The sequence below is a fragment of the Bombina bombina genome, chromosome 8, assembly GCF_027579735.1.
Source record: "Bombina bombina isolate aBomBom1 chromosome 8, aBomBom1.pri, whole genome shotgun sequence".
Taxonomy (NCBI): domain Eukaryota; kingdom Metazoa; phylum Chordata; class Amphibia; order Anura; family Bombinatoridae; genus Bombina; species Bombina bombina.
Genome location: NC_069506.1, coordinates 247804871 through 247831038, shown reverse-complemented (window position 1 = coordinate 247831038; position 26168 = coordinate 247804871). Strand labels below are relative to the sequence as shown.

Below are 26168 nucleotides of genomic sequence, written 5' to 3'. Positions count from 1 at the left end.
CGTAATGAACCAATGAGCTTCCTACCCACTGACATGCACACAGACATTCTGTTTCTAATAGTTAAAAAAACTAATTGCTTTAACATAACCTTTCTAAGCTAAAACATTTTTTTTAAAAAATAAACAAATATTGACAGGCTTCTTTCATATGCATGCGCTGTGAAATGTATATTATATTTCTATAAATTAAAGTACCAAAGTTATACATGGGCTGTTTGTTTGTTTTCTATGATTTACAATACATTTGTCAAATGTTCTCTTCTTTCTCTACCCCAGTTTTATATTTATTAATACTTTATATCAGTGACCATAATACTTGTACAGTGTTATGATTTCCTTTTTTCTCTGTGTGCAATTTTCAGATACTGTTTTTGTTTTAAACACTCAGGAAGTAATAATTTGATGATTGCTGGAAATATTTTTTGTCAGATATCGCAAGTCCCATGAGAACACAAATCAAGAAGTGACTCCCCACATGCAAACCATTCTACGCAAGTGCAGTGTACCATAGATTTATAGTCTCTGGCATTATTTTTAAAACATTTAGCCCAAACAGACTTTAAATTTAGTGCAATGCTGGATTGTTACTGGAACGCAATGGTTTAGTATGTCAACCAACAGTGAAGGACTTTCACAAGTAACACCAGGTAAAATTATAAAACAGAGTACAAGAGTATAGACAGTTTCATGTTTTATAATACTCTTGATTGACTGTAAATGTTTTTTTTTTTCTTTTAGAAATGTGTGTAGAAGACTCAATCCATATTTCCTAAAAAAAAAAATATTTTCTCGATTAATTAACAATTAAAGTTGTTAATATTTCATTGTTATTTAAAATTGAGTGTATGTTGTAATTGTTCTTTAATGGGAAATTACATTTTGAGAGGCATAAAGTCACTTATCAATGAGGGAACTAATCTGTTCACCATACATTCATGTGCATTTACCTAAAGCTTGTACAGTTTAAATCTCTAGAAGCTTTTCTACTCTTTGTTATGGTCATGTTTTGTTGCATATTTTCCTTAAATCTAATCAGAGATTTATTAATCATAACATTATTGAATTATACACATATTTAACTCTTTGCTACAGAAGTTGGTTTGGGGAGAGAGCATATGTTTTTTTTTAGCTATCAAAGCCCTCTTTGGCAAGATAGTTGATTATATAAGAGGCATGGTTTGCATTTGGGTTTTAAAGGGACAGAATTTGAAGACTTTATTACTGCCGATTTAAACTCGAGAAGGAGGCAATGTTATTATACTCACTTGTACCCCAGAGCATGCTCACAGTTTAGTAAACAAATTACTTCAACTTACTACAATAATGATTAAGGATAAGTTAGATTTAGTAGAATCGTCACAATGATATTCATGATTGGGACATAGTCATACCTGATTCATTTTTGTTTAATAAGAATAGTCTAGGAGAGAGATATTCTGATGAGGAAAGAAAGTGACTTCTTTCTAAATGAAAAAGCTAAAATACAGGATATTAGAACAAGAGCTTTCTTCTAGAATCATGGAGGGAAGGAAGGGAAATATTTGCTAACTTGACTTAGATGTAAAAAAAAAAAAACAACTAATATAAGTTGTTAATATAGCAGGATCTAAGTATCATGGCATCCAAGATACAAAAACTGATTATTTCCAACAGGTTTTCTCTACTACCCCAATTGATTTTAAAATTAAGCAATAATTCTGGGACAAGATTAAAATTCCACAAATCTCCTCTGAAAACTTGGATAAAAATAATACACCTATTACAATAAATGAAATTAAAAAAGCTATTATAGGTGCATCAATTAATAAAGCCCTGGATCCTGATCAAATTCCAGTAGAGATGTATGAGGTGTAGGTTGATGATATTAGTCCAAGAACTTTGGAATAAAATTAAGTTTTGGTTCAATAAAGTGAGTAAAATGTCATTTAGGCTCACAGATCATATTTTTCTGCTATTAGATTACTCAAATAAAAAGATTAATAATAATTTTCTAACGGCTAGATTTAGAGTTTTGTCGGTAACGACCCGCGTAGCTAACGCTGTTTTTTTTTTCCCTGCACCTTTTAAATACCGCTGGTATTTAGAGTTCACAGAAGGGCTGCGTTAGGCTCCAAAAAGGGAGCGTATAGCATAATTTACCGCCACTGCAACTCTAAATACCAGCAGTGCTTACGGACGCGGCCAGCTTCAAAATCGTGCTCGTGCACGATTCCCCCATAGGAAACAATGGGGCCGTTTGAGCTGAAAAAAAAACTAACACCTGCAAAAAAACAGCAGCCCCATTGTTTCCTATGTCTGCACCTAACACCCTAACATGTACCCCGAGTCTAAACACCCCTAACCTTACACTTATTAACCCCTAATCTGCCGCCCCCGCTATCGCTGACCCCTGCATATTATTTTTAACCCCTAATCTGCGGCTCCGTACACCGCCGCAACCTACGTTATCCATATGTACCCCTAATCTGCTGCCCCTAACACCGCCGACCCCTATATTATATTTATTAACCCCTAATCTGCCCCCCCAATGTCGCTGCTACCTACCTACACTTATTAAACCCTAATCTGCTGACCGGACCTCACCGCTACTAAAATAAAGTTATCAACCCCTAAAGCTAAGTCTAACCCTAACCCTAACACCCCCCTAAGTTAAATATAATTTTTATCTAACGAAATAAATTATTTCTTATTAAATAAATTATTCCTATTTAAAGCTAAATACTTACCTGTAAAATAAACCCTAATATAGCTACAATATAAATAATAATTATATTGTAGCTATTTTAGGATTAATATTTATTTTACAGGCAACTTTGTATTTATTTTAACCAGGTACAATAGCTATTAAATAGTTAATAACTATTTAATAGCTACCTAGTTAAAATAATTACCAAATTACCTGTAAAATAAATCCTAACCTAAGTTACAATTAAACCTAACACTACACTATCAATAAATTAATTAAATAAATTACCTACAATTATCTACAATTAAACCTAACACTACACTATCATTAAATTAATTAAATAAATTACCTACAAATACCTACAAATAAATACAATTAAATAAACTAACTAAAGTACAAAAAATAAAAAAGCTAAGTTACAAAAAATAAAAAAATAATTTACAAACATAATAAAAATATTACAACAATTTTAAACTAATTACACCTACTCTAAGCCCCCTAATAAAATAACAAAGCCCCCCAAAATAAAAAAATGCCCTACCCTATTCTTAAATTAAAATTGAAAAGCTCTTTTACCTTACCAGCCCTTAAAAGGGCCTTTTGCGGGGCATGCCCCAAAGAAATCAGCTCTTTTGCCTGTAAAAAAAACCACAATACCACCCCCAACATTACAACCCACCATTTTTTGGGGTGGTGGGTTGTAATGTTGGGGGGTGGTATTGTGTTTTTTTTTTACAGGCAAAAGAGCTGATTTCTTTGGGGCATGCCCCGCAAAAGGCCCTTTTAAGGGCTGGTAAGGTAAAAGAGCTTTTCAATTTTAATTTTAGAATAGGGTAGGGTATTTTTTTATTTTGGGGGGCTTTGTTATTTTATTAGGGGGCTTAGAGTAGGTGTAATTAGTTTACAATTGTTGTAATATTTTTATTATGTTTGTAAATTATTTTTTTATTTTTTGTAACTTAGCTTTTTTATTTTTTGTACTTTAGTTAGTTTATTTAATTGTATTTATTTGTAGGTATTTGTAGGTAATTTATTTAATTAATTTAATGATAGTGTAGTGTTAGGTTTAATTGTAACTTAGGTTAGGATTTATTTTACAGGTAATTTGGTAATTATTTTAACTAGGTAGCTATTAAATAGTTATTAACTATTTAATAGCTATTGTACCTGGTTAAAATAAATACAAAGTTGCCTGTAAAATAAATATAAATCCTAAAATAGCTACAATATAATTATAATTTATATTGTAGCTATATTAGGGTTTATTTTACAGGTAAGTATTTAGCTTTAAATAGAATTAATTTATTTAAAAAGATTTATTTTATTTTGTTAGATTAAAATTATATTTAACTTAGGGGGTGTTAGGGTTAGGGTTAGACTTAGCTTTAGGGGTTAATACATTTATTAGAGTAGCGGCGAGGTCCGGTTGGCAGATTAGGGGTTAATACTTGAAGTTAGGTGTCGGTGATGTTAGGGAGGGCAGATTAGGGGTTAATACTATTTATTATAGGGTTATTGAGGCGGGAGTGAGGCGGATTAGGGGTTAATAACTTTATTATAGTAGCGGTGAGGTCCGGTCGGCAGATTAGGGGTTAATAATTTAGGTAGGTGGCGGCGACGTTGGGGGGGGCAGATTAGGGGGTAATAAATATAATATAGGGGTCAGCGGTGTAAGGGGAAGCAGATTAGGGGTACATAGGGATAATGTAGGTTGCGGCGGTGTGTGGTCGGCAGATTAGGGGTTAAAAATTTGTAATAGAGTGGCGGAGATGTGGGGGGCCTCGGTTTAGGGGTACATAGGTAGTTTATGGGTGTTAGTGTACTTTAGAGCACAGTAGTTAAGAGCTTTATGAACTGGCGTTAGCCCAGAAAGCTCTTAACTCCTGGCTTTTTGCTGCGGCTGGAGTCTTGTCGCTAGATTTCTAATGCTCACTTCAGCCAAGACTCTAAATACCAGCGTTAGAAAGATCCCATTGAAAAGATAGGATACGCAAATGGCGTAGGGGGATCTGCGGTATGGAAAAGTCGCGATTGGAAAGTGAGCGTTAGACCCTTTCCTGACTGACTCTAAATACCAGCGGTAGCCCAAAACCAGCGTTAGGAGCCCCTAACGCTGGTTTTGACGGCTAACGCCAAACTTTAAATCTAGCCGTAAATATTGTAATTCTACCAGCAGGAATATGATTTTGAAGTATTGGAAATCTAAGACATTTCTTCAACTTTCTGAATTTAAGCAACTCATATGTAACCAAATGGTAATTGAGCAATATGATACAGCTATTGACTCGGAAAATAAATAAAAAAATCTTATTAAATAGAAACATTTAATTATTTCTCATTCTAAGGATTTTCATGCCCAAATTATGTATCCTTTCAGGGGCTCTGCTTATTTACAGAAGGCCACAGAAAAAGGAGAGTATCCTAGGATACTAGACTAGGATTAGAGATGCCTGGAGAGGGGAGCTGTGTTTTTATTTTTTATTTAACTGTTAAAAAAGGTGTACTCAGGGAACATTTTACTATGTTACTAATATAGTAAAACAGAATTTGAAGATTGTTCCTCTTTGTTATAGGCATCTTTGTAAGTAATCCACGGAATGGGGTCATTCATATGTTATTTAGAATTGTATTAATTTTGTTTCGATTAGAACTTAGATATGTAATATCAGATGGATATATGTTTATGTGGAGACTCTATAATGGAAAGGGATAACTATAGATTCAATAGTATTATGTTTGTTTGTTTTGCAACAACTTTTGTTGCATTTATCGATGCCTATACTGTTATATTTGTTTATTCTAATAAAAAGAAAGAAAAAAAAATAGAGTAGGAAAAAAAAAGGGGGGGGGGGGCTCTGTATGTAAAAGAAAATATTAAGTAACTGCTGAAAATGTAGAAACTAATAATTTTGAAAGTGTTTGGGCAACTGTAAAAACTTAATGGAAACAAGTGTTTAGAAAAGGAATGGTATCTAGGATTATTCACTCATGACATTGTCAAAATTAAAATGAAGGACAAGGATATTGTAGTGTGGGACTATTATATTATATACTATAAACATGTTTGATGATGATGACATTCTATTTATGCAGGAAGGTAGCAAAGAGAACTTAGAAATTTTCCTCAAAAATCTGAACGAGAACAACTTAAATATCAAATTGACCTATTCAATGAGTCAATCGAAAATTAATTTCCTGGATCTGACCATATTTAAAGATCAGAAGGGAAAAATTCAAACAAACCTCTATAGGAAAGAGACAGCTACCAATAGTCTACTACATAAAAACAGTGCACATGCTCCAGGGACCACTAAATCATTACCAGTGGGGGAATTCCTGTGGATAAAGAGAAACTGTAGTGACAATCAGCTATTTAACCAACAAGCCAAAAAACTGGAAAGGAGACTGCAGGACAGAGGTTACAGCAGGAGAAGTATTTTTAAGAAGGCCAAAACAAGAGCAATACATACAGACCGTACAGAGTTACTATGGAAGAAAACCAAGAAAAAGGATTGATTTTAACATACAATCCTCATATTTATGCTGTAAATGAAATCCTGAACAAACACTGGCATATCTTAACATTAGACCATGACCTCAAATTAATCGTAGGAGATGGAGTTCAAATTGGATACAGGAGAACCTTAAATATTAAGACCATGGTCTCCAGTAGTCACTACCAGGTGGTTAAAACAAGAACGGCAGTGGCCCCAGGTTCTTTTCCTTGTGGTACGTGCTCTTCCTGCAAGTATATAAGAAAAACGGATATGATTCAAGACTTGTTTGGATACACACACAAGATAAAGAATTATATCAGCTGTTCAACTGAAAGTGTAATATACGTATTATACTGCAGTTGTTCTAAAATATATGTAGGCATGACCAGTAGAAAACTTTGTACCAGACTGCAAGAACATGTTAGAAACATCAAAAATGCCACCAAAGATCTGGAAGATGGCAAAAAGATGTCCTCAGTAGCAGCGCATTTTCTTTCATATCATCATTCCAATCCAAGAGATCTGAAATGTCAGGGAATTGAAAAAATTTCTCTGGGAATCGGGGGGGGGGCAAATTGGAACAAGCTCTTTTGAGAGTGGAATGTAGATGGATATATCTACTCAATTGTGTTCACCCAAAAGGACTTAACAAACAGAATAACTATTACTGTTTTCTATAAATCATTTTTTCCAAACAAGTTTCTAATACTGCTTTATAATAGGCCAAGGGCTATATGTGCATGTAGACACTCTATAATGGAAAGGGATAACTACAGATTCAATAGTATTATGTTTGTTTGTTTTGCAACAACTTTCATTGCATTTGTCGATGCCTATAATGTGATATTTGTTTATTCTAATAAAAAGAAAGAAAAAAAAATAGAGTAGGAAAAAAGGGGGGAGACTCTGTATATAAAAGAAAATATTAAAGTAACTGAAAATGTAGAAACTAATAATTTTGAAAGTGTTTGGGCAACTGTAAAAACTTAATGGAAACAGGTTTTCAGAAAAGGAATGGTATCTAGGATTATTCACTCATGATATTGTCAAAATTAAAATGAAGGGCGAGGATATTGTAGTGTGGGACTATTATATTATATACTATAAATGTGTTTGTAACACATCCATCGCTGTCGTCAGTTGCGCACACAGTGGGGGCATGACTGGGCAGAAGTAGGCGTGACATGGCGTGGCAGGGCCGTGACGTGGGCATGGTTGGGTGTGATGGGACGTGGCTGGGCTGGAGCACGGGCAGTGTGTGTGCAGCATTGGGGGCTTGACGAGGCCATGGACAGGGGGTGGCCGGGGCGGGAGCTCGGGTAGGACTGCTGCAATAAAGAAAACAGCCCGTGTACACAGGCTTCACCACTAGTATAATATAATTTAATATAACTGTGCAGCCATACTAAAACAGAAGTTTTAGATTTTAGAAAGGCTGATATTTCTTACATTAGGAAATACTAAATGATTCTCTAAAAGAGGCGGCACAAATTACGGGGGTGCAAGAATAGTGAGAATATTTTTAAGAACACTATTTTAGATGTAACTATACAATACAGGGAGTGCAGAATTATTAGGCAAATGAGTATTTTGACCACATCATCCTCTTTATGCATATTGTCTTACTCCAAGCTGTATAGGCTCGAAAGCCTACTACCAATTAAGCATATTAGGTGATGTGCATCTCTGTAATGAGAAGGGGTGTGGTCTAATGACATCAACACCCTATATCAGGTGTGCATAATTATTAGGCAACTTCCTTTCCTTTAGCAAAATGGGTCAAAAGAAGGACTTGACAGGCTCAGAAAAGTCAAAAATAGTGAGATATCTTGCAGAGGGATGCAGCACTCTTAAAATTGCAAAGCTTCTGAAGCGTGATCATCGAACAATCAAGCGTTTCATTCAAAATAGTCAACAGGGTCGCAAGAAGCGTGTAAAAAAACCAAGGCGCAAAATAACTGCCCATGAACTGAGAAAAGTCAAGCGTGCAGCTGCCAAGATGCCACTTGCCACCATTTTTGCCATATTTCAGAGCTGCAACATCACTGGAGTGCCCAAAAGCACAAGGTGTGCAATACTCAGAGACATGGCCAAGGTAAGAAAGGCTGAAAGACAACCACCACTGAACAAGACACACAAGCTGAAACGTCAAGACTGGGCCAAGAAATATCTCAAGACTGATTTTTCTAAGGTTTTATGGACTGATGAAATGAGAGTGAGTCTTGATGGGCCAGATGGATGGGCCCGTGGCTGGATTGGTAAAGGGGAGAGAGCTCCAGTCTGACTCAGACGCCAGCAAGGTGGAGGTGGAGTACTGGTTTGGGCTGGTATCATCAAAGATGAGCTTGTGGGGCCTTTTCGGGTTGAGGATGGATGGAGTCAAGCTCAACTCCCAGTCCTACTGCCAGTTTCTGGAAGACACCTTCTTCAAGCAGTGGTACAGGAAGAAGTCTGCATCCTTCAAGAAAAACATGATTTTCATGCAGGACAATGCTCCATCACACACGTCCAAGTACTCCACAGCGTGGCTGGCAAGAAAGGGTATAAAAGAAGAAAATCTAATGACATGGCCTCCTTGTTCCCCTGATCTGAACCCCATTGAGAACCTGTGGTCCATCATCAAATGTGAGATTTACAAGGAGGGAAAACAGTACACCTCTCTGAACAGTGTCTGTGAGGCTGTGGTTGCTGCTGCACGCAATGTTGATGGTGAACAGATCAAAACACTGACAGAATCCATGGATGGCAGGCTTTTGAGTGTCCTTGCAAAGAAAGGTGGCTATATTGGTCACTGATTTGTTTTTGTTTTGTTTTTGAATGTCAGAAATGTATATTTGTGAATGTTGAGATGTTATATTGGTTTCACTGGTAAAAATAAATAATTGAAATGGGTATATATTTGTTTTTTGTTAAGTTGCCTAATAATTATGCACAGTAATAGTCACCTGCACACACAGATATCCCCCTAAAATAGCTATAACTAAAAACAAACTAAAAACTACTTCCAAAACTATTCAGCTTTGATATTAATGAGTGTTTTGGGTTCATTGAGAACATGGTTGTTGTTCAATAATAAAATTAATCCTCAAAAATACAACTTGCCTAATAATTCTGCACTCCCTGTATATTAGGCTTGTTTGGAAAAGCAGAAAAAAAAGAAAACCAATATGGTTTCAAGAAAAGTAGCACATGCAGTAAAGACAAAAAAAGACAGTTTATACAAAAAAAAAAAAAACATACTGGCTCAGAAGAGGATATGGGAAAATGGAGAACCCCAAAAAATGATAAAGCAGGTAATCAGAAAGGCTAAATCTTGTGCATAAGAAAAATGAGCACAGTCAGTATAAATGATGACAAAACTATCTTTAGATATATCGGTGGAAAGAGAAAAACTAAGGGAGGGATAGTTATTCTGAAAACAATTAGCGAATTACTAGAAGGAGACAAATAGCAAGCTATCTAAATGATTAAATTTTAAAAGTAAAATTTTATCAAGGAATGTTACATTAAATAATAATGGGCCAGATTACAAGTGACCCACTAATTAACGCTCCTGCTTAAGTGTTAATTATGATAGAAATAATTTTTTTGCACTCGTTGGGTGGCGTTAATATTAAAAGTTGCAAATAAACTTTTTTTGCTTGTGCTCTAACCTGATGAGTGCAAAAAGCCTCAGTTAGAATACCGCATACATGTTCACGTATTCCCCCATAGAAGTCAATAGAAGAATATGTTCTATTTAGTCATAAATACACATTTCTAAATATATGTGATGGTATTTTAGTACAATATATATATATATATATATATATATATATATTGTATATGTATATATATATGTATATATATATATATATATATATATATATATATATATATATATATATCCTATAATATAAAAGGCCAAGTGTGTTTGTCCGAAGCTGTCATGTGCAGTAGAGACTGCACGAGGACAAACACATATGGCCTTCAACAAACTGACCTGGGCTGGCTGCTGGCACCTAATCCATGAAGGGGCGGAGCCTACCATCTGTTAAGGGGCAGAGCTTCATCGTGAAGGGGTGGAGTCTAAGTGTGACTGGGGCAGTGCCGGGCAGGAGCTGCTGTGACTGTCTGAGTGTCTGCACAAGAGGGGAGATATATAGCAAAAGAGGGAAAGAGAGAGAGCAAAAGAGAGGGGTGAGAGAGATTAAAAGAGAAGGGTGAGCTAGAGCAAAAGAGAGGGGTGAGAGAGCAAAAGAGAGGGGTGAGAGAGAGCAAAAGAGAGGGGTGAGAGGGAGTAAAAGAGAAGGGTGAGAGAGAGTAAAATACAGGGGAGGGAGAAAGCAAAAGAGAGGGGGAGAGAGCAAGCAAAAGAGGGGGAGAGAGAGTGTAAAAGAGGGGGAAAGAGAGAGCAAAAGAGGGGGAGACAGAGAGAGCAAAAGAGAGGGGGAGACAGAAAGAGAGAGCAAAAGAGAGGGGAGAGAGAGCAAAAGAGAAGGGGTGAGAGATCAAAAGAGGGGAGGAGAGAGATCAAAAGAGGGGGGAGAGAGATCAAAAGAGAGGGGGTAGAGAGAAAGAGCAAAAAAGAGGGGAGAGAGAGAGCAAAAGAGAGAGGGACAGAGCAAAAGATAGGGGGAGAGAGAGCAAAAGAGATGTGGAGAGAGAGCGAAAAAGACAGGGGGAGAGAGAACAAAAGAGGGGAGAGAGTGTAAAAGAGAGGGGGAGAGAAAGAGAGCAAAGAGGGGGGAGAGAGAGAGCAAAAGAGTGGGAGGAAAGAGCAAGCAAAAGGGAGGGTGAGAGAGAGAGCGGGCAAAAGAGAAGGTGAGAGAGAGAGAGTGCAGAGAGGGGGGAGAAAGAGAGAGAGCAAAAGAGAGGAGAGAGAGAGCAAAAGATAGGGGGAGAAATAGCAAAAAGAGAGGGTGGAGAGAGAGCAAAAAGAGAGGGTGGAGAGAGAAAAAAAATGGGGGAGAAAGTGCAAAAGAGAGGGGGGAGAGCGCAAAATAGAAGGGGGAGAGAGAGATAGAGAGAGAGGGAGAGAGAGAGAGAGAGAGAGAGAGAGAGAGAGAGCAAGAGAGGGGGAAAGAGAGAGAGCAAAAGAGAGGGGAAAGAGAGAGCAAAAGAGAGAGGGACAGAGCAAAAGATAGGGGGGAGAGAGAGAGATCAAAAGAGAGGGGGGGAGAGAGAGCAAAAGAGAGGGGGGGAGAGAGAGCAAAAGAGAGGGGGGAGAGAGAGAGAGCAAAAGAGGGGGGAGAGAGCGAGCAAAAGAGAGGGGGGGGAGAGAGTGAGCAAAATATATATATATATATATATATATATATATATATATATGCCTATATATGTGTACATATGTATTTATGTGTTTATATGTGCATATATGTCTGTGAATGCATATAATCATATTTAATCATTCTAGCATAGCTTGCAATTGCGCTCAAGCCATCAAGTTTACGTTCAACTCGTAATACGAGTAATAAGCCTGATGAGCGCAAACACCCATGATAAACCCTTTATTATTCACGCAAAAACATTTGCGTTCCACTCATAATCTGGCCCAATGTGGGTAGTAATTATTTTTTTTACAGAAGACTTTTTAATGACTTGATCAAAAATAAATGTTATCTATGATAGCTAAACCATTAGCCGAGTCACTTTGCTAGTGTAGTCCCTCTTCATAAAAAGGGTAGTAGGGAAGACTCTGGTAACTATGGGCTGGTCAGTTTAACCTCAATGTCAGGGAAATCAATGGAAACTCTCTTCAGATGTGTTTTTTACCTTCAGATAAACAAATTGGTTTTACTGCTGGAAGATCATATCAGTCTAATCTAATTGATTTTTTTGTTTGACCATGTAACTAAATTAATGGGCCAGGAAACAGTCATAGATATAACATATCTATACCTTAGCAAAGCAATTAACATTGTCCCACACAACAAAATATTCACAAAATGTATCGCCTTGAAGTAGATCCTAAGATCATTAAGTGGGTACAATGCTGGCTTAAAGGGGCAGTATACACCAATTTTCAATTAACTGCATGTAATAGACACTACTATAAAGAATAATATGCACAGATACTGATATAAAACCTTTTAAAAACTTACTTAGAAGCTCCCAATCTAACACTGTTAATAAGATAAGATAAGACTGGGACACCCACTGAAAAGGGGCTAATAGCAGAACCTTCCGCCTCCCCTGCATATGAAAAGACCCATTATACAAACAGAAGCAGTCTGAAGTCTGTATACATCAGTATGCATCTAAAACTTTGGGGCTTGTTTAGGAGCCTGAAAATCAGCACCATGTTATTTAAAAATAAGCAAAACTATACATTTTTACAAAAACACACCCAGATGGGCTATATAAATGGATCATCTACAAAACATTTATGCAGATAAACATCTAGTGTATAATGGATTCAGTCCTTGTGTCTGTTTTGTTTGTCAATTATACAAATTTTTTTTAAATAAATGGTAATTATACCACTTTACAGATCATTAGTTAGGCCTCATCTTGAATTTTGTGTACAGCCCTGGAGATGATATCGCTAGAGGAATAAAAAATAACTAGGAACTATTCAAAGGAGGGCTACTAAAATGATACAAGGTCTAAAATATAATAGTACAAAGAAAGACTCTAAGGGGTAGATTTATCAAACCCCGGGTGGACTTGATTCGCTATAGAGACTCTCATGTCTGTCATGCATTGCTAAATGCAGCATACGCTGTCGGCATTTAACATTGCACAAGCATTTAACAAGAAATCGGCCGCTAGCAGAGGGTCTTCATCGGGTCGGATCATGATGATTGCAGTCCACCACCTAAAAGGTGGCAGACAAGTTAAGGCACTGCTTCTTAACTCCTGTTTCCGGCAAATATCCATTTAGGTACATTTTAAATAGCATTCACATAAAGCATTACATAAGTAGTAAAATAATTCTAGGGAGAACAAATGTGTCATAATGGCTCAATTTTAGTGACTGCAAACACTCTGAGGAAACACCTTATTTTCAGTGGATGTGTTAGGATGAAAATGTTTATTGTTTAAAAGATAGATAATCCCTTTATTACCCATTCCCCAGTTCTGCATAACCAACACTGTTATATTATTATACTTTTTACCTCTATGATTACTTTGTATCTAAGCCTCTGCAGACTGCTACTTACTTCAGTACTATTTACAACATTGCATTTTAGCCAATTAGCACTGTCTAGCTGTGAAAAGATACTAAAATGCACTGAGATAAGAGCCGGCCTGCAGAGGCTTAGAAACAGTCAGAAATTTATATGTGTAAAGGTTTGAAAAACACATACATACACATACAATATCTATCTATCTATCTATCTATCTATCTATCTATCCATATATATATATATATATATATATATATATATACTGTATATACAAACACATACATACACAGCCCTTCCCAGTCAAACACCTTGACTTACAACATATCCTTTTTAAACACTTTTTAAACATTTATTTCAATAATAAACATACATTTTACCTAACACTTTACTTTAGTCCTCAAGTCACACTATTTTATATTATATTATATCACTATCAATAGTGCTCCAATTGTAATATGAGCCTATGGGCTGTTTCTGTGTGAGCCTTCAGGATGCCACCTCTGAGGCGGCGGACAGCAATCCGCCCGATCTAATACAATCGGGTAGATTGATACCTCCTGCTAGCCGCTGATTGGCTGTGAATCAGCAGGGGGCAGCATTGCACAAGCATTTCACCAGAACTGCTTGTGCACTGATAAATTGGGTTTTGCCATGTCTCTTGTTCAGAGAGGGATTGCCTGGTATTTCAGGGATGGACTGTACTGTTTAGCAGGATCATACTGATATACTACAGGAAAATTGTTCTCTGTGAAAGGCACATGCTGGACAAAAGAGGCTGCTTCTTGGGATGAAACTAGCCATAGAACAAGTTATTATGCTATTGTGCGTTTGCTATTTATGTGTGTGTTGGAGTAGATTGTTGTAGCCATATTAGTCCAGTAGTTAAATTTAAAATAACAAGAGTAATTCAGAATGCAGTAATACTTTTTTATTGGACTAACATTACATAGTCAAAAACAAGCTTTCAAGAGCATCCTCTCTTCCTTCAGGTCACTTCAGACTTGAGGAAGAGAAGAAGCTTTTGAAAGTTTTTATAGAGAGATAGATAGATAGATTATAGATAGAAAGTTAATGAGAGAAAGAGATAGCAGGGACATAGTACAGGGTATTGGAGGTCTTAATTGAGACTGGGCCCACACATCTAAGGGGCCCATCTGGCCCAATTAGAAAAAATGGTCCTAAAAAAGGCAGATAGTTTTTTTTTTCTCTTCTTTTGGATGACCAGTGTTTTCCCTATCAATGTGCAGCTGTCTATTTTAAAGTGACTGAAGAAACATTAATTTTTAATGTGATATTTGTTCCTTGTGCTTTACGGCATTTTATTTTTGTACCTATCTATTATAGGTTATTTTGTATGTCCATCTGTATCATGTGTGGCAATAAAAGCAATACACCGGCACACAGTTATGCCCGAAAGACCATTAAGAGATGATAGTGCAACAACAACAGCAATGGCACTGATGCAATGAACATTTAATTAAATGTTTGTCAATCTTGTACAAAATGATGCAATAGTCTCTATATGGCTCTAACACACTGCGCTTACCCCAAAGTCTGTGACTCATCCGCTCCTAGGGTGTTGATTCTCCAGTCGCACTTTTTCACACGGCTGCTGCTTAGCGGGCGCTCACCAACTAAAAGTCCTTTTTGCAAACCAGCACCCTTGTCAGATGTCACAGTGTGTGTAGCCTCCTCCTATTCCATTAGTCCAGCGACAGATCTGTGAGGGCGGACTGCAAGGGCTTAGGGAAAAGACAGGGATATAACCAAAACAGCCGTGCTTCACGCCAGGTAGGTCAGTCAAGGCAATGTAACAATAAAGGAGAGTGGAGCACTGGCTTCAATAAAATCTTGAATGCTTTATTCCATCGTAATTAATTAAAAGCATAGAAACACACAGTGGATGAAAAACAAAGGATTCAGCAAACCCAGCTGACGCGTTTTGGCTATACGCCATTGTCAAAAGCTGATAGTGCACAGGAGAATAATCCCACCTTTTAAAAGTAACAAATTGACACCTATTGGTTAATACTAATTAGTTCATTTTAACTCTTTCATTGCTCTTATTGGTATTGAATAACAAGTGAAGACCTTTACAATACAAACTTCTTCACACATATATATATATTAACAGAAATGCTGGTGAGGTAATATAATATAATATCTCATAGGAAGGATTACCAAAAATGCAGATATGCAATAATAAAAACATTGTTACACATGTATTTTGATGTTGATTAAGTGAAACACACTTGATTTACAGATAAAGACCATAAAAGAACATTATTCAAAATTATATATAGATGTATTTTATTCCAATATGAGTAAGTTGCTATTATTAATATTATTAACAGGAATATCTTCCTTATTAGTTACTCATTGCATGAATTCTGTACATGACAAAGAATTGCTAAATCATGGCATACTTTCATAACGCCATATCGTAAGCTGTCAGGCAGGATTCAGAAAAAGGCTATATGAATATATCAGGCACAGATTTTCATGTGTATTACCTCTAGTAGGTATGGAACTGTTCAATGGTATTATAACCTGATATCTAAATCCTCAAAAATGCTAATGGGCAAGTAATATACATGATCATTTTATACTAAATCATGTCATACATTTTTAGCCCCAAATCAAAGGTAATATCATTCAGGTCCCTCAATTCAGAAAAGAAGCTTTTATTTAAGCCTTCAGAAAAAAGAGGGGATATACCAATAACTAATGGGACTCTACTGTTTTTAGTTAAGGTCTCTTGGACTGGGAGACACTACTGCCAAAAGTTAATTAAATCATAATCTGAATTTAACCCTTGTGGGTATCTGGTTTTTAGTGTAAATATCCAGAAGAACTCTTGTTTTGCCAGGAGTCTCTCCCTGTCTCCCCCCTCCTCAGGCAGGGGTCGAACCCCCTCTATGCATTCCCATTTAAAGTTGTCAGCACTTTTGTTGTGTGAATGGACAAAATGCTGTACCAATGGAGTGCTAGCTTGTCCAATCCTAATGCTAGAGAGGTGCTCCCTGATCCTGGGTCTGACCTCACGGTAGTGACTCCATTGTATTGTCTATCACAATCAACGCAAGTGATAAGTGATATGCTTGCTAATTCCCTCAAACGTCTCCTCTCATCCTTCTTCTCCTTTTCCTGCCCTGAACAATCTATCTGCCACTACAATTCCACCCTTATATCAATCCTTGACAATCTCGCCCCTCTTACCATAGCTTGGAAATCACACACTCATCCTCAGCCCTGGCATATTCCTCTGACACGGTAGCTATGCAGATGTTCCCTTACTGCTGAGTGGCACTGGAGAAAATCTCGGAGTTCAGCTGATTTTCTTCATTACAAATTCATATTGAACTCCTACTATTCTGCCCTTAATCTCCATAAGCAACACTACTTCTCTACTCTTATCTCTAATCTTTCTTCAAACCCAAAATGTCTGTTCTCAACTTTCAATACTCTCCTCCGCCTTCCCCCACCTCCTAATACAACTTCTCTGTCAGCTGAAGACTGTGCCAGCCACTTCAATAACAAAATCAACTCCATCAGAAATGAAATCCACTCTCAACTTAATTCCATTCTCTCCCCCCCTCAAATGCTCTCACTCAACCACAACCCACATACCCATAAACTTAGCTCATTGTCCCCTGTTACTGAGGAAGAAGTTTTGGCACTTATATTGCGCTCTCACCTCACTACCTGTCCCCTTGACCCTATCCCCTCACAGCTACTCCCCTCCCTCTCTGCTACCCTTACCTCTATACTAACACACATTTTCAACCTCTCCCTCAGCACCGGTATATTTCCCTCATCGCTGAAACATGCACTGGTCACACCTATCCTCAAAAAACCTTCCCTTGATCCTACCCCCCATCCAACTACCACCCTATTTCCCTCCTCCCTCTTGCCTCAAAGCTTCTCAAAAAACTAGTATATGCACGCCTATCCCATTTCCTTACTTTAAACTCCCATCTTGACCCACTGCAATCTGGATTTTGTCCCCATCACTCCACAGAGACAGCTATTGTTAAGGTTACCAACAACCTACTTACAGCAAAATCAAAAGGCCACTTCTCTCTGTTTATCCTCCTTGTTCTGTCCGCAGCCTTTGACACTGTTGACGACCCTCTTTTTCTCGAAACCCTCCAATCCTTCAGCATCTCTGACAAAGCCCTTTCGTGGCTCTCTTCCTACCTGTCAAACCGTACCTTTAGTGTAGCCTTCTCTGGGGCCTCTTCTGCCCGGTCACCACTTTCTATCAGAGTACCGCAAGACTCTGTCCTTGGTCCCCTTCTCTTCTCAATCTACACATCATCACTAGGTTCCTTAATAAAGTCCCACAGTTTCCAATTTAATTTGTATGCTGACGACACCCAAATCTACTTCTCTGCACCATACCTATCTCCTTCCTTGCTAACCCGTGTCACTAACTGTCTTCCTCACATCTCTTCTTGGATGTCCTCTCACTACCTCAAGCTAAATCTCTCCAAAACTGAGCTCCTCATTTTCCCCCTTCTTCCAAAATCTCCACCCCAATCTCTCTATAACTGTCGACAACTCCATCATTACCCCTACCCTGCATTCCCAATGTCTCGGGGTCACATTTGACTCAGATCTCTCTTTCACTCCTCACATTCAGTCCTTGGCTAAAGCCTGCCGCTTCCACCTTAAAAACATCTCTAAAATTAGACACTTCCTTACACAAGACACAACTAAGATTTCAATCCATTCTCTCATTCTTTACCGCCTCGATTACTGCAACTCTGTCCTCTCTGGTCTCCCCACCTGCCACCTAGCTCCTTTACAATCCATAATGAATGCCTCTGCCAGACTCATCTTCCTTACACGTCACTCTTCATCTGCTGCACCTCTCTGCCAATCCCTTCACTGGCTTCCTCTTGCCTCTAGGATCAAACACAAAATTCTCACTCTGACATACAAAGCCCTCAACTGCACTGCTCTCCACTATATCTCAGACCTTGTCTCCAGATACTCTCCCTCCCATCCCCTTCACTCTGATCATGACCTCCTACTCTCTTCCTCTCTGGTTACCTTATCGTACTCCCGTTTACAGGACTTCTCCAGACTGGCTCCCATCTTATGGAACTCTCTGCCTCACTCCACAAGACTCTCCCCTAGTTTTGTAAGCTTCAAGCACTCCCTAAAGATCCTAATGTTCAGGGATGCATACAACCTATGCTAACCTTACTTTATACCAGTTCCATTCCTCCATTGCTATCCTCTAGCATAACCGATGATAATAATAATAATAATAATAATAATAATAAGATAGATCACGAAGGTCAATCTACAATTAAGACACATATTCCTTTTGTAGGTTTGTCCTGGAACTGTATCACTAAAAGATTCACCTATTTCCACCTTTTCACATGCCACACAATCATTTGGCAGGAGGGTTCTTTTGGTTTGGTAGATGGTAGCCTGGTGGGAGCAATTATGTTCCCCATTTTTCTATTCCATCTATACGCAAATTTGCCAACCCATCTTCTGCCTTAAGTATAGGGAGGTGCTTCCTTACAATGCTATAAATTACTCCGTAATGAAGAGCAAGTTTTCATTTTTGTTATTTTTGTTGGATTAATGATAAGATTGAATCTTAGGACATATTAGGTCCTGACGGTCCATGCCCGCAACTTTCTCTGCAACATTATTTATGGAACTCTTTTTGTACCCTCTGGAAACTAATCTATCAGCCAAATTGCGTTGTTTAATTTCAAATTGGTCATTGTCATAGCAGTTTCTTCTCATGCCCCTAGCCCTGAGAACACACAGAATCAAGCTAATTTTGAGCTTTAAACTAACGTAGGTCTAGAAACACTATATTACCAAGACCTGTGTGGCCTTTCAGTGCTATAATCATTGAACTGTAAGCAGGAGGATAACTCTTTTCTGGGCCCCAACCACACACCTAGGTTGAAGTGTCCATCAAATGTTTATCCCATTCAGGGTAGGGGCCCTATAATTGAGAAATTCCAGAAAAGAATAGAAAACAATTTGACAAAACTATTCTATCAAGAAAAAAAGATCAAGAATAATCTGACCAAAAGGGAAAGGGATGCTTTGAAAGCTTTAAATTTGAATCCCTTCTTGGTGATCTGTGTCGCTGACAAAGGGGGGTCTGTGGTGGTGATCGACAAAAGTAGCTTTGTCAATGAGGCCTTTAGACAGCTCAATAATACTCATGACTACAGAGTATTGTGCTCTGATCCTACAAGAATTTTCAGTAGGAAATTAAAAGATTTAATCGATGATGGTATGGAATAGGGCTACATTGACAAAGAAACAGGTGATTATTTGCTTGTCCCACACCCCATAGTCCCAGTATTCAACCACCTCCCAAAGGTACATAAATCCTTGGATAGTGTGGTGGGGAGGCCTATTGTGAGTGGCATAAGATCACTATTGGAACATGTGTCAGAATGGCTTGACTTGATTCAGTAACCCATGGTAATGGAGCTTTGGAGTTACGTAAGGGATACGACACATATCCTTAATCTAGTGGCGAATATAGAATGGAACCTAGAATACAAATGGTTGATGGTAGACATTAAAGCCCTGTATTCGTCTATTCCCCATGAAAAGGGTCTTTTTGCCCTAGCCTATTCTATAAAATAATACCATGGAAATGACCCAGAGTAATGTAAATTTGTGATCAGGGTGGCAGAATTCTTTCTTAAGCACAACTACTTCGAGTTTTTTTTTTTTTTTTTAAACCTCCAGATCTGTGGGACTGCTATGGGGGCAAAATTTGCCCCCTCCTACGCTAACCTCTTTATGGGGTGTTGGGAGCAGTGCCACATTTTTGGAGGTGAGAACCCCTTCAACTTGGAGATAGTTGTGTACAGGAAGTTCATTGATGATCTGCTGTTCATTTGGAAGGGTGAACAGAAAGATTTATTCTCTTTTGTACAATACCTAAACATCAATGATTTGAGTATTAGTTTTACGTCAGAATGGAGTTCTAACAGTATCAATTACTTGGATGTAACTCTTTCTGGCAGATGTGGTGAAAATAATCTCCACGACTGTGTATAGAAAACCCATCTCTGGGAACACCCTCCTCCATGCATTGAGTTGCCACCCAAGGAGTGTGTTCAAAGGAATAGTCAAGGGGCAGTTTATCCCCTTGAGAAGAAACTGCTCAGACAATGACTAATTTGAAATTGAACAACGCAATTTGGCTAATAAATTAGTATCCAGAGGGTACAAAAAGAGTACCATAAATTATGTTGCAGAGACAGCTGCGGGCATGGACCGCCATGACCTAATGCGTCCTAAGATTTAATCTTATCATTCCTCCAACAAAAATAAAAAAATTAAAACTTGCTCTTCATTACAGAGTACTCAGAGCAATATAACCAAATTTGTAGCATTGTAAGGAAGCACCTCCCTATACTTAAGGCAGATGATGGGTTGGCTGACCTATTAGTAGGGTTGTGCAAATTTGCATATAGATGGAATAGAACCATAGGGAACCTAGTTGCTACCCCCAGGCTACCATCTACAAAACCAAAAGAATCCTCCTGGTTGTCATCCAGAGGTATGTTCAAATGCCATAACAGGGATTGTGTGGCATGTAAAAAGGAAGAAATAGGTGAATCTTTTAGATCTACAGTTACAGGACAAACCTACAAAAAGAATATGTGTCTTAATTGTAGATCGACCTTTGTGATCTATCTTATCAATTGTGTTGATTTTGATAGACAATGCATTGGACTCACTACCCGTGAGGTCAGATCCAGGATCAGGGAACACCTCTCTAGCATTAGGATTGGACAAGCTAACACTCCATTGGTACAGCATTTTGTACATTCACACAACAAAAGTGCTGACACCTTTAAATGGAAAAAGCATAGAGAGGGTTCTACCCATGCCTGGGAGGGGGGGAGAGACAGGGAGAGACTGCTGGCAAAAAAAGAGGTCTACTGGAAATTTAAACTAAAGACCAGATACCCACAAGAGTTAAATTCAGATTACAATTGAATTAACTTTTGGCAGTAGTGTCTCCCAGTACAGCAGACCTTAACTAAAAACAGACAGTAGAGACCCATTAGGTATTTGTATAGCCCCTCTTTTTTCTGAAGCCTTAAATAAAAGCTTCTTTTAATGTGAATTGAGGGACCTGAATGATGTCGCCTTCGATTTGGGGCTAAAAAGGTATGACATGATTTAGTATAATGTATATTAATGTATATTACTCGGCCATTAGCATTTTTGAGGATTTAGATATCAGGTTATAATACCATTGAACAGTTCCCTACCCACTAGAGGTAATACTAGAGGTAATACACATAAAAATATGTGCCTGATATATTAATATATCCTTTTTCTGAATCCTGCCTAACAGCTTACGATATGGCGTTATGAAAGTATGCCATGATTTAGCAATTATTTGTCATGTACAGTATTCCTGTATGAGTAACTAATAAGGAAGATATTCCTGTTTATAATATTAATAATAGCAACTTACTCATATTGGAATAAAATATATCTGTACATAATTTTGAATAATGTTCTTTTATAGTCTTTTTCTGTAAATCAAGAGTGTGTTTCACTTAATTAACATCCAATTACATGTGTAACAATGTTTTTATTATTTGCATATCTGCATTTTGCCTACTCTGGTAATCCTTCTTATGAGATATTATATTATATTACCTCACCAGCATTTCTGTTAATATATATATAGATGTAAAGAAGTTTGTAAAGGTCTTCACTTGAACTAATTAGTATTAACCAATAGGTGTCGATTTGTTATTTTTAAAAGATGGGGTTATTTTCCTGTGTCCTATTAGCTTTTGACAATGGCGTATAGCCGAAACGCGTCAGTTGGGTTTGCTGACTCATTTGTTTTTCATCCACTGTGTTTTTCTATGCTTTTAATTATGATGGAATAAAGCATTTAAGATTTTATTGAAGTCAGTGCTCTGCTCCCCTTTATTGCTACATTCTGTGTGATCCTCCCACCCTGCAAATCATAGCTCAAAGTATTCAGAAAGTGTATGAATTTGCCTTTACAAATATGGTGGCATGGTTTCCAAGATTGCCACCACAATGTTGTACAGAAAAACCTGCAATCATATTTGTATAGGAAGACTGCACAAGTGTATATTCTCTGGTGTGTATAGATAGAAAGACGGGCATATGGATAGATAGATAGATAGATGATAGATAGATAGATAGATAGATAGATAGATAGATAGAAAGATAGATAGACAGGCAGACAGATGTAAAGATGGACAGGCAGATGGATACACAGACAGATAGATGGATAGATAGATTATGGTGTTTTTTCATAATTAATGTACAGGAATCCACAAAAAATCTTAGTTTAGTGAGAAAATGTATCTAAATGACAGCAGCATAATACACTGCAATTTTCATAATCATAAAAAAATAGCTTCAGGATGTGCAACACTATATATTTTTTGGTTTGATATTTAAATACAGAGTTTTAAATGTTAAAATCAACTATGTACAAATAGAAAAAGCAAGTCTATATTGCTACTTACAATGCACATCAATAAATAGGACAACATCCAAGTAGTTTATAGAATGGTAACATATAATTTAATATATAATCTTTTTTCTTTTTTCATTTTGGTACAGAAAAATATTTGTTAGCATTAATGTATATTATTAATGTAAGTTTATTGTATGTTCTACATTTACAGGGTGATGCACTTCAATAACCATACACTGAAGATAAAAATAGCACATGTTTAGTTGTATTAAAATCAATTTTTCAGTTCCTTTTTTAGGTTTTCTTTTGGGAGTTAAAGCATTTTCCATTTACAGTAAATTCTAAATGATGCATCCAATAGTTTAATATATATATTTATAATTATTTAAACATTTTTATTGTTGCTTCTTCTTTATTGAACAAAAACTAAGAATCCAAGATGCTAACCTTGTTTTAGTGCACAAATTTAAAGTTATTTGCAGTTTAAGTTTTTTTGTTTGGATACTGCTCCAAAACAACCATTGTAGTAATAAAAAAGCACTAACCAGTGGGTTATACTTAATAGAAATTATTAATCATTAATCATTAATTACTTAACGTAACAACGACACAAGGGGGCTAGGGTCTCTACAGGAAACTAAAGGCAGAGGCGGCTCTTGAGTTAGTGAGGCCTTAGGCAAGTCCTTAATATAGAAGGCCCTCAATACAAAAAATGTTAAAATTAACCAAATAAATCTGAGTATGAATATCTCTGAATTTTGCTGAAAACTGTCCCTATGCGCATTATAGTTAACCCAAACCCTTCCTATAAGTTTTGCCAAATATCCAAATTAGTACATTAAATTGCACATCTCTTAAACCATAACATTTGGGTGTGCACAATTTGACCAAAAGTCTAAAACGTAGATTTACCAATGTTTGTCCGACCTGGTACACTGTAGCGTATAATGTCCGACAGACATTGCTGAATTCCAAATTAACAAGTGAGATTAAAAATGAAAGCAGTCATTATGTACTTGGATATTGAAGCAAAAGAAAATAGAACTGTAAGGCATGTATGAAGTGGTCACTTGAAATCCTTTAAACAATATGTACCGCATGGTCAATTTCTCAGAGAATGAAAATGTTGCTCTGAAGGGGAAGACTTATTATGTTGAGAAATTATGAATGCAAGTTTGTTTGTTTTTTTTTAAATCAGAGCTCACATCAGAATGGCCCATGACACAGAAGCTGCTCTTTAAGTACTATGCCTAAATAAAATCTAACCCCTGACCCTAAAAATCCAGGTCAGCAACATACCCAAAATAGATCTCAGATGGAACCCTGAACCTCCAAACTTATTGTCTGCCCAGTACCCACATCAAACCTGGGATCACACACCTTGTCCTGCACCCACCCAGTCAGCTCCATGCCCAAATCAACCTTCACATCCACCCCTTCAGAGAGTAGGGGAGAGTTAAGAGAAAATGGAGACAGAGGGGCCAATCTATCAAGCGCCAAATGGAGCTTTAAGGGCCATGTTTCTGGTGAGTCTGTAGACTTGCCAGAAACACAAGTTATGGAGCAGTGGTCTAAAGACCACTGCTCAATAACCCTGTCCACCTGCTCTTATGTGGCGGACAGGAATTGCCACAATACAACCCGATCGAGTACGATCGGGTTGATTGACACCACCCTGCTGGCGGCCCATTGGCTGCAAGTCTGCAGGGGGTGGCGTTGCACCAGCAGCTCTTGTGAGCTGCTGGTGCAATGTTGAATACGGAGAGCATATTGCTCTCCACATTCAGCGATGTCTGTTGGCCCTGATCCGCACTGTCGGATCAGGTCCGACAGACATATGATAATTCGGCCTCATTGAGTAAAGAGAATGAGACAATAGTGAGAGTAAAGACAAGGAAGGAGAAAGGATACAGAAGATATATATATACTGTCCTAAACTAGTCCTAAAGTCCGGGCCATTTTTTGCAGTACAGCAGTCCCATCCCTTGCTCTCTCTCCCTCCCCCTCTCTTTTGCTCTGTCTCTCCCCCTCTCTTTTGCACTCTCTCCCCCTCTCTTTTCTGCTCTCTCCCCCTCTCTTTTGCGCTCTCTCATCCCTCTCTTTTGTGCTCTCTCCCCCTCTCTTTTGAGCTCTCTCTCGCTCCACCTCTCTTTTGCTCTCTTTCCCCCCTCTCTTTTGCTCTCTCTCTCCCCCCTCTCTTTTGCTCTCTACCCTTTCTTTTGCTCTTTCACCTCTCTTTTGCTCCCTCTCTCCACCCTCTCTTTTTCTTTCTCTCTCCCCTCTCTTTTGCTTTCTCTCCCCCCTCTCTTTTGCTCTCTCTCCCCCTCTCTTTTGTGCTCTATCTCTCACCCCTCTCATTTGTGCTCTCTCCCTCCTCTCTTTTGCACTCTCTCTCTCCCCCTCTCTTTTGCGCTCTCTCTCCCCCCTCTCTTTTGCGCTCTCTCTCTCCCCTCTCTTTTGTGCTCTCTCTATCCCCCTTCTCTTTTGTGCGCTCTCTCCCCCCTCTCTTTTGTGCTCTCTCTCCCCCCTCTCTTTCCCCTCTCTTTTTCTCTCTCTCTCCATCCCTCTCTTTTGCTCTTTCTCTCCCCCTCTCTTTTGCTCTCTCTCTCTCCCCTCTCTTTTGCTCTCTCTCCATCCCTCTACTTTGCTCTCTCTCTCCATCCCTCTCTTTTGCTCTCCCCCCCTCTCTTTTGCTCTCTCTCCTCCCTCTCTTTTTCTCTCTCTCCCCTCTATATTGCTCTCTCCCCCCTCTCTTTTGCTCTCTCTCCCCCTCTCTCTCTCCCCCCTCTCTCTCTCCCCATATCCTTCCTCTCTCCCCCTCTCTTCTTTTGCTATCTCTCTCTCTCCCCCTCTCTTTTGCTCTCTCTCTTCCTCTCTCTTTTGCTCTCTCTCTTTCCCCCTCTTATTTTCTCTATCCCCCTCTCTTTTTTTCTCTTTTCTCTCTATTTTGCTCTTTCCCCTCTCTTTTTTGCTCTTTCCTCTCTACTTTGCTCTCTCTCCCTCCTCTCTTTTCTCTTTCCCCCCTCTTTAGCACTTTCACATCTATTTTTGTCTCTCCCCCTCTGTTCCAATCTTTCTCCCCTCTCTCTCTCACGCTGACCGCGCACGGCCCCGCACTCCACGCCTTCCCCTGCCCCCACCATGCCCGGCCACTTCCATGTATGGCCACGCCCACTTTCTCTGCATCATGCCGCAAATAGCAGATCAGGTAAGGCAGGTGTGTTTGTCCTGTGCTGTCTCTACTGCGCATGACAGCTTAGGACAAACACACTTGGCCTTTTATATTATAGGATATACAGTATATATACAGTAAGTCCCCTACTTATGAACTTTCAAGTTCCGAACTTTCAAAAATACGAATGTGCATTCGCATGTTAATGGAA

General features: G+C 38.2%; 1 protein-coding gene across 1 annotated transcript in view; it reads left to right on the top strand.

Moving 5' to 3' along the window:
• The first annotated feature begins 563 nt into the window (after window positions 1-563).
• The window catches only part of LOC128638159 (B-cell receptor CD22), a 219260-nt gene continuing 193655 nt past the window's right edge, over window positions 564-26168 (top strand). The window contains exon 1 of the mRNA XM_053690022.1: window positions 564-647. The gene's annotated coding sequence lies outside the window, so the exon portion shown is untranslated. The remainder of the gene's footprint in view (window positions 648-26168) is intronic.